Here is an 8,552-nt window from a genome sequence, read left to right on the forward strand (position 1 = left end):
TGTAATGTGAGAGAGATAGTAGATCTTTGCTCTGGAATAGGCCTCGTAGGTGTAGACTAAAACTGAACTGCGTAAACAATCTTGGTGTTCATCTTTATCTTTTATGAACTTTTAGTTTCGTGGTTGAAACCATAGCCATAGTTCCAAGCACTAATTTAGCCATAGTTTTTGTTTTGCACAACAAGTATCCCTTTGTTTCTGCAATTGGTATCAGAGCCTCTCATTTAACATAAATAGTGATTATCCTTATTGATATACTTGCTTGAAACGGAAATATCTTCAGTCTTATGCCCCATATGCTAGATGGAGCAAATTATGCTTACTGGAAAGCTAAGATAAAAACTTTCATTTAGTCAACTGATGAATGAGCATAGAGAGTAGTTTTAATTAGATAGACTCAACCTTTCACTAAATTTGAAGAAGTAAAAATTCCCTAGCCTGAGGCAATCTGGACCACTAATGAAGAAAAGATTATTAATGCCAATTTTAAATCATTTTTTCTATTTTATGTAGGGTAGATGCACAAGAGTTTAGGAAGATTTCGAAGTGTGCTAAAGCCAATGAGGCTTGGGAAATACTAGAAACAATGCATGAAGGGATCAATACAATGAAAAAAATCCAAGCTTCAGATGTTGACAACCAAATTTGAGACTTTGAAGATACATGAATCAAAGACCATTGGAGAATTTTATGTAAAACTCTATGACTTGACCAATCATGATTTCCCACTAAGAAGTAAGTACTCAAACTCAAAGCTAGTACTCAAACTCAAAGCTTATAAGAAAGGTTCTTAGGTCATTACCTAAAAGGTTCATCACCAAAGTAACAACCATCGATGAGGCCAATGATATCGATGCTATGAATATTAATGAGTTAATTAAACCTCTCCAAACCTTGGAGATTAATATGGAAAAAGTCAAGAAGGGTAAATTAAAATCTAAGAAGAACATTGCCTTTGCAATGGTTGAAATTGTGCCTAGTAATTATTAAAGAGATGCAATAATAGTTGGATTTGCTTACTCAAGGGTTCAATAAGATGGCTAATAATTAGTTTGGAAGGAATAAACACTCTGAGGCATCCAAAGCTATCAAAAAGGGAAAGTTCAAAACCAATATTGAGTCAAATGAACCTATTAAGGAAAAGAAACAAGGAATTCAATGTCATGAGTGTCATCGTTTTAGGCATATTTAAGGAGAATGTGCTAATACCTTGAAAAAGAAGAAGGGAAAGTCTTTATGTGTGATCTGGAATGATGAGGAAACCAACTCAAAATCAAAGTATGATAATGCAAAGGTGAGCAATTTTGTTGTAACGCCCCAATTTTCGGGAATCCTGTGAATGTTGGCATAGGTTTAATTATGTTAGTGGGCCTCTAGAAGGCCCAAGCTTAAGATAGAACCCAGTAATTTTAGTTAATTTTTGTTCCATAAGAAAAAGGGAGTGAAATTATGAAATAGGACCTATGTGAAAATGTTTGAAAATGCTATAGGCTAAATTGAAGTGGCCAAATAAATAGGAGTGCAAAATAGGAGGATTTGCATGACAAACCTCCCATTTTACATGAAGTGGCCAGCCATCATGTTGTTGTAGACAAAATGTGCACTTGATATCCATAATTTATGGTACAAATTGATACAAATTGATAATAGGTTAGGTAAATGTTTCATGATAATGGGTTAGGTAAATATTTCATGATAAGAATTTCATGTCTTTTGTATTAAAGAATTAAATGGATGAAATATGAAATTTTATTAAAAGAAAAATGGGTGAAAAGAACAAAGTTTTGTCCATCTTTGTTCATCATAGCCTAAAGTTAGAGAAGAGAAAGGAGAGGAGAAAGCTCTTGAATATTCGGTCATTAGGAGGAGGAAAATTGAAGGTAAGTTTTTGGTACCTTGCTTCTATTTTGAGGTTCATGAGTTCTTCTTGATTCTACCTTAACTCTTGAAGTATATTTTGATTTTTGGTTGTGTTGTGAGCATTTGGTCATGAATTAAAATGAAGGAAATGGTTGTTGTTTCATGTTCTTTTGATGAAAAATGGAAGATATGTGAAGTTGAGCCAAACAAATGAGCATGCATGTGCCTTAGATGCTAAAGGGAAAAATCGGCTAACATGTTGTGCTTTAAAATGATGAAATGGAGATTATGCTTAAGTAAAAATCATAGATATGTGATGATTGATTCGTGATATACATGTTTAAATAACATGCATGCAAGATAGGTGTATGAAAGAGTGATTTGGTAATAAATCTGCTTGGGACAGCAGTAGTAACATGACTTTGGAAAATCACCATAAATTGTGGGAGATGAATTAGAAGCTGAATAAATTATGTAATTAAATCTTATTGAGCCTAGTTTCTAATGAAATAAACAAAACATATTTTGAATTCTGTACAATGAGAAATTTGATTCGTAATGAAGAGTGGTCAGATTAGTCAAAAAGTGAAACATGGGAAACTTTGAGAAAAATCTGGTATTGATTGGCTAAACCAAAAATTCTAAAAATTTTATGGATAGAAGATATATGAGTCTATTTTCAGGAAAAATTAACGGAACTTGATTTGGAGTTTCGTAGCTCTAGTTATAAATAATTTAGTGACTGTTGCTCAGGAAGACAGCTTGCAGTGAAATTATGATTATGTGGTAAACATTGACAAAAATTTGTTAATGAGTTGCTTATTGATTTCTTATAAGCTTACTAAGATCTGTAGGTGTGGTTGGCCGAATATTGTAAGGGGTTAATACGTAGTTTGTATTTGAATAGTTAGATTAACGTGTTAGTAATCCAATTGTAGCCAGTTCGTGTGTGGATCTCGTCAGCATATCGTCGCAAACAGGTGTGTAACTAACACCCTCTTTCTTAGTCTGGATCCGCAAAATTCGAAAAGCCGAAATGCCGAAAACTGGTATTTTGTAGATTTGCGAGTGTGCGAATGCTCGTGAGGTAAATCGATTAATGTTTTTGGTAAGCTGTAAAATTTGGACTGCAAAGTGCATGATTTCTGTGCCCTCGATATTTTTAGGCTTAATGAGCCAAAATTGGAATGATGGGCCAACGGGCCCAATTCGGTAAGAACCCTCGGTACGTGATTCTGTAGTATGTGAAAGGTAGGAATATGTATGAAAAACCCTAAAATAGATAAATTACTGAAATACCTTTAAAAGTGGAAAATTTATAGTTTTACCCCTAAGAGATAAATTACCGAAATACCTCTAGGGTTAAATTGACCTAAATGCATGTTTGACTGTTGTTATTTACTGCATGCCATGTTGTTATTATCTGATGCATGGGACTGGGATATTGACGGAGGAAGTACTGAAAGTGGCTTGTCCACGTACTGGAGGCTTTGCCTCAATTTACTGTTAACTGAGCAGCAATGCTGCAACTGTGGAGTGTTGGGCTTGGTGGGTTGAGCTATCCCCACATGGAGTGTATGGCTGGTACGGGTGGAGTGTAGTGGTTGGTGGGTTGAGTAGTTTCCCCAAATGGGCTTGCATATGTTATTAATGTTGCATGTATTTTGAAATGGGCCTCTGGGCCATATTGTTATCTGAATAAGGGGTTAAGGCCCAGTTTATTGTAATCTGAAAAGGGCTCTAGCCCAGTATCACTGTTACCTGAATGGGCTTAGGCCCAATGGGCTTGAGCTGACTTGGGCTTTGAATGGGTTTTCCTTACACACTGAGTTTCCCCAAACTCACCCCTTTTATTTTCATCCACGCAGGAAATCCCCAACCATAGTGGGCTTGGAGCTGTGAGGGAATTCGGAGTGGCCACCTGTTCTGAAAGTTTGATTTTCTTCTGGTGAACTAGACATCCTTTTATTTACATTTGAAGTTTTGAGTTTTTAAATGTAATAAGGCCGCTTAATTATTTTTGATGGTTTAAATATGTATTACTAAGATAGGTAATACTTATTTTAACTGTTGAAATTGGATAGCTTTAGGGCGTGTTTTCAAAAACAACAGTTGATTTCAAAATAACACGACAACAAGCAAAGCTTCCGCAATAAAAGTATTTTCCAAAATTAATCACTTTTCCTAAAAATGACTTAATCAAAATCGGTTTCCTAGAAATATCCATGACGTTAAGGTGTGGCAATGGCGGTATGCATGACTAGGATTGGATCCGAAGGGAGCTTGGTACTTAAGCAGTCCGATGGACTTACCACCTCTTTTCCGGTTTCCTACCTGGTGCACAGCTTCCATTCACTTTAACCCTTAATGAATTAATCTTTTGAACATCAAGTACGATTTTCTGGACTTAGAATAGAAAATTTTTTTTAACGTTTTTGATGTGGCATGCCGGATCCGGCCATAACTTCTGGGCCGGGTTTAGGGTGCTACATTTGTTGCTTTCACAATGAAGGTTGATGAATTAGATGTTTCTGATTGTGAATCAATGAAGTGCAATGAAGAAAACACAAATGAGGAATTACTGAAAGCCTACAATCTTATGTTAGAAAAATGGAATCTTTAGTGAAGTTAACTCAAAGCTTTCAATTGAGAATGATTTTTTAACGAAAGAACTCCTTATGTTTGAAGGTCAAACAGATGCAAAGATGATGGAGCTTGATGAATAATAAAAAATAACAGAGAAACTTAAGGAAGAATTAAGGGATGCAAGACCGATTATCAAACAATTCGATTGTAGCACTAGCAAATTGAATGTGATGATAGTTGTAACAGCCCGTTTTCAGTGAAATCGAAACAGTGGTTTCGGGACCACAAATACGAAGTCAAAAAATTTAGTTTAATAGTATTTTACGGTCTACAGTATGATAGAAATATCATATAAAACATTTTTAGGAAATTTTACTGTTTACATGTCTAATTTGATAAAAGGGTCTAAATTGCGTAAAGTGCAAAAGTTTAATTCTAATAGCTAAAGGTATTAAATAGCTATAAAATTTTAAATTGGAGGTCCTTATATATTAAATAAGCCATTTAAGTGCTTAGCGGATAAGTATGAATAGTCATCATTAGAAATTGAATGAAATATTAAGGTTAATTTTGGAAATTAATGATTAAAGTTATAATAAATAAAATAAAATAATCTATTCTCATCATCTCCCCCCCCCAAAAAAAAGAAGAAGAAAGAAAGAAACCTAGCCATGAAAGCTTGAATTTGGGAAGCTTATTTTGCTCAATTAGGTATGTATTTTTGTCCCATTTTTTTTATGATTTTTATGTTTTCGAGATCATAGTAGATTAATCTAGCTAGCTCAGGAATTAATTTGCAAAACTGTTAAGTATTAGGGTTTTTCCTTTGATGAATATGATTGAATTTTGAGGTTTGAAAATAGAAAATGAATGGTTGTTGTTAGATAAACAACTTTTGTAGAGAGAATTTTGATAGAATTATCAATTAGGGATTAAATTGAAAAAGATGATAAATTTATGGTAAAATTTGTGAATTTTGTGAAATATATGGACTGCCATTAATATGTATAAAATCAACTAGGCTTCAGTAAGGATTAAATTTATGGATTTCATTTTTCGAGCACAGGGACTAAATTATAAAGAAATTAAAAGTCTAGGGAAAAATAGTAATTTTTTCAAAATTCCATGTTGGATTAAATTGAATGAGAAATATATTGAAATAAGTTAAATTCATTCATATAGATCCTATCAGACCTCGTACAAAGTTAGATCGAGGCCAAGAGAAAATATCTGATTAGTCGCCTTCGTATTTATGTACACTTGTCGAGGTAAATTCGTGTAATTAAATTGAGTATTTATATGTTTTAATTGAATCATATTTATGTGATTTGTATAATTTTTATGTATAAATACCGATAGCATATCCGACAATTACCGAGTCCATTTTGAACCTTAGAAATTCGTAGGACACAAATGACATGTCATTAGGGTTACCAATTTGGTTTGGGTTCTACATGTGTTGCTGACACACCGCACCTCGTATGAACTACCTGATTTATAGCTGATATGAGCTTCCCAATTTGCAGCTTGTATGAGCTTCCCGATTCACAGCTCATGAGAGCATATTGATTCATAGCTCGTATGAGCATACATGAATATGAATTGACGGATTACAGTTCAGTACACCTCGTGTGTACTACCCATGTATCCAACAATATTTTAAATGGTTCAACAGGCACAGTTCTGTTACGAGATTATATGAGTTCGATATGAACTATTACTGGTATTTGCATGAAATACATGAAATATGATTATTTGATGAATTCAACCATGTGTATTGGATCTTATATGTAAATTTCATGGCTAATATGTTGGTGATCATGTGTTTAGGCTTTTGGTCAAATTGGTTGAGATATGTTATGTTTACTTACCTATTTTATGGATATATAGTAAGTTAAATTTCGTGTTATACAAACTTACTAAGCTTAAATGGTTACTCTGTGTTAGTTTTCGTGTTTTATAGTAATTCGGAAGCTCGTTCGGGTTGGAAATTGGTCGGATATATTTCACACTATCCATCGGTCCTTTTGGTACTATCAATTAATTAATTCTGGTTATAATGGCATGTATATGTTAATATGGCCAATGTTGGCATATAATTGTTTAGTTGAGATTAGCCAATTAAATGGCTTGTGTTTGATATATTTTTATGTATATATACATTTGGCCTTACCATATTTGATGTGTGTTTAATATGGTAGAAAGAAGAAAAGTAAAAATGTGGTTTGAAATACATATATGTATTAGGTCATTTAGGTAAGTTTGGATACTTAGTTTGTAACAACCCGATTTTGGGCCTAGTAGGAACAGTAGTTTTGAGACCACGAATCTGACATAGTAATGATAATACTTTAGAACGACATATTTTTATGTGCTAATTGCATGTTTATTTTGAGTATGACCCTACTAATTTGAGCTGTTTATGGTATTTTATCTTTCAGGGACTAAATTAGAGGCAAAAGGAAATTTAAGGGCAAAAAGTGCAAATTTGAAGATAAAATGGGCCAACATGCGACATAGGGAAAAAGGTGATGCCAGAAATGGAAGTATGGAAGACATAAGGGCAAAAGTGCAAAGGAAGAGATTTTATAGCACAAGACTCTATTTAATTATATTAGGATAATTATTATGGATTATCATTTAGATTTAATTTTAGGATTTATTTTCATTTATCTTTAATTATCTTTAATTATTTGTATTTATCTTTTAGAATTTAATTAGGAATAGGCTAGGTTTCTTGGTACTATAAATAGGGGATTGAGTAACACAAATTGCACTCATCTTTTTCTGTAAACACTCTCTCCCCATAAGTTTAGCCTTTTTATTCTTTCCATATTTTCTTCCATAAAAATTCCCTTTTCATTATATTTATTTCTTTTTCCTAAAAAATCATGAGCCACTAAATTTATCCAGCCGAAGGTTGTCAAAATTCCCTAAAAAGAGTTCATGAGGCTTAGAATCCGTACTTAGCCTTCTCGACGAATATTCATCATTTCTCCGCATTACGGGGCTGACGCTTACATTCATGTCCATTAAAAGGTGATCTTTTCAATGTGTGCAAAGGTGGCTACTTTGTATGTTTTGGAAAGGTTGCACAATCAGTTCATTAGCTTACTGCGTCAGAGGTTGGTGAGCCCAAGAGACAAAATGGCTTGGGATTCGCTATTGAGAAGTGATGATCTAGTATAAGATAATCCCACAGAAGCGATTGTTGGCTAGAGTCAGGTTGCGCCAAATCGTAAGTCTAAATTCTTGGAGCTGGTGGCCGTAGGCATCCTCTTCCACTATAACTGGCTTATTCTGTTTGAGAAGGATCACCTAAAAGCCAAGGATTGAACACAAGGCGGATCAAGACAACCGGAGGCTGGAATCTCTCCATAAGAACGCTTTTCTCTCAACTCTATTTATTTCTATTGTTTTAATTTTAACTTTTGAAATTTCAATCAAAAATTTTAATTCTGTTTTATTTTAATTTTTCTAGATCAAAACTTTTAATTCTGTTTTTTTATTTTTCCCAGGCACGCAGGTTTTCTTAGGCACGATTCTGACCAGGATTTCGAGGAACAAGCAATTGTGCAAATCCGGTCCCTAAAGATTTGATCCTACTTCCCTTATACTATTATTTTTATTATTTTCAATATTTTATAGGGATAGGATATTTTTTGTGCTCTTAACGACCGCATCAAATTTTGGCGCCATTACCGGGGATTGGTAACGTACTAATCTTGTTCTTTGTTTTTTATGACCAGATCTACTCCAAGTACTTTTACGTTTGATTCGAAGATAGAAAAAACTGCGAGAGCCAATCGCAAGGAAACAAAGTTATGCAAAAAACAGTTAAGAGTGGTTGGGACTCAGAATAACCCACCACCAGAAATTGGAATCAACAACGAAGTAAAGTCTAGGGTTAATGAAAACCCTACTCAAACATTTGAAAGCGAAAAAATAGAAGTCAATTCTCCAGAAGAAGTGTTTAACACCAGGGTTAACAAAAACCCAAATCTAGCACATCAACCAATGGCTTAAACAATTCGGCAACTGGCCAAAGCTCCAGCAGAACAATGCCATTATGCATCGCATATCCTACTATGGATACTGATTTTGAA

This window comes from Gossypium hirsutum, chromosome A02 (assembly GCF_007990345.1).
Source record: "Gossypium hirsutum isolate 1008001.06 chromosome A02, Gossypium_hirsutum_v2.1, whole genome shotgun sequence".
Lineage (NCBI taxonomy): Eukaryota > Viridiplantae > Streptophyta > Magnoliopsida > Malvales > Malvaceae > Gossypium > Gossypium hirsutum.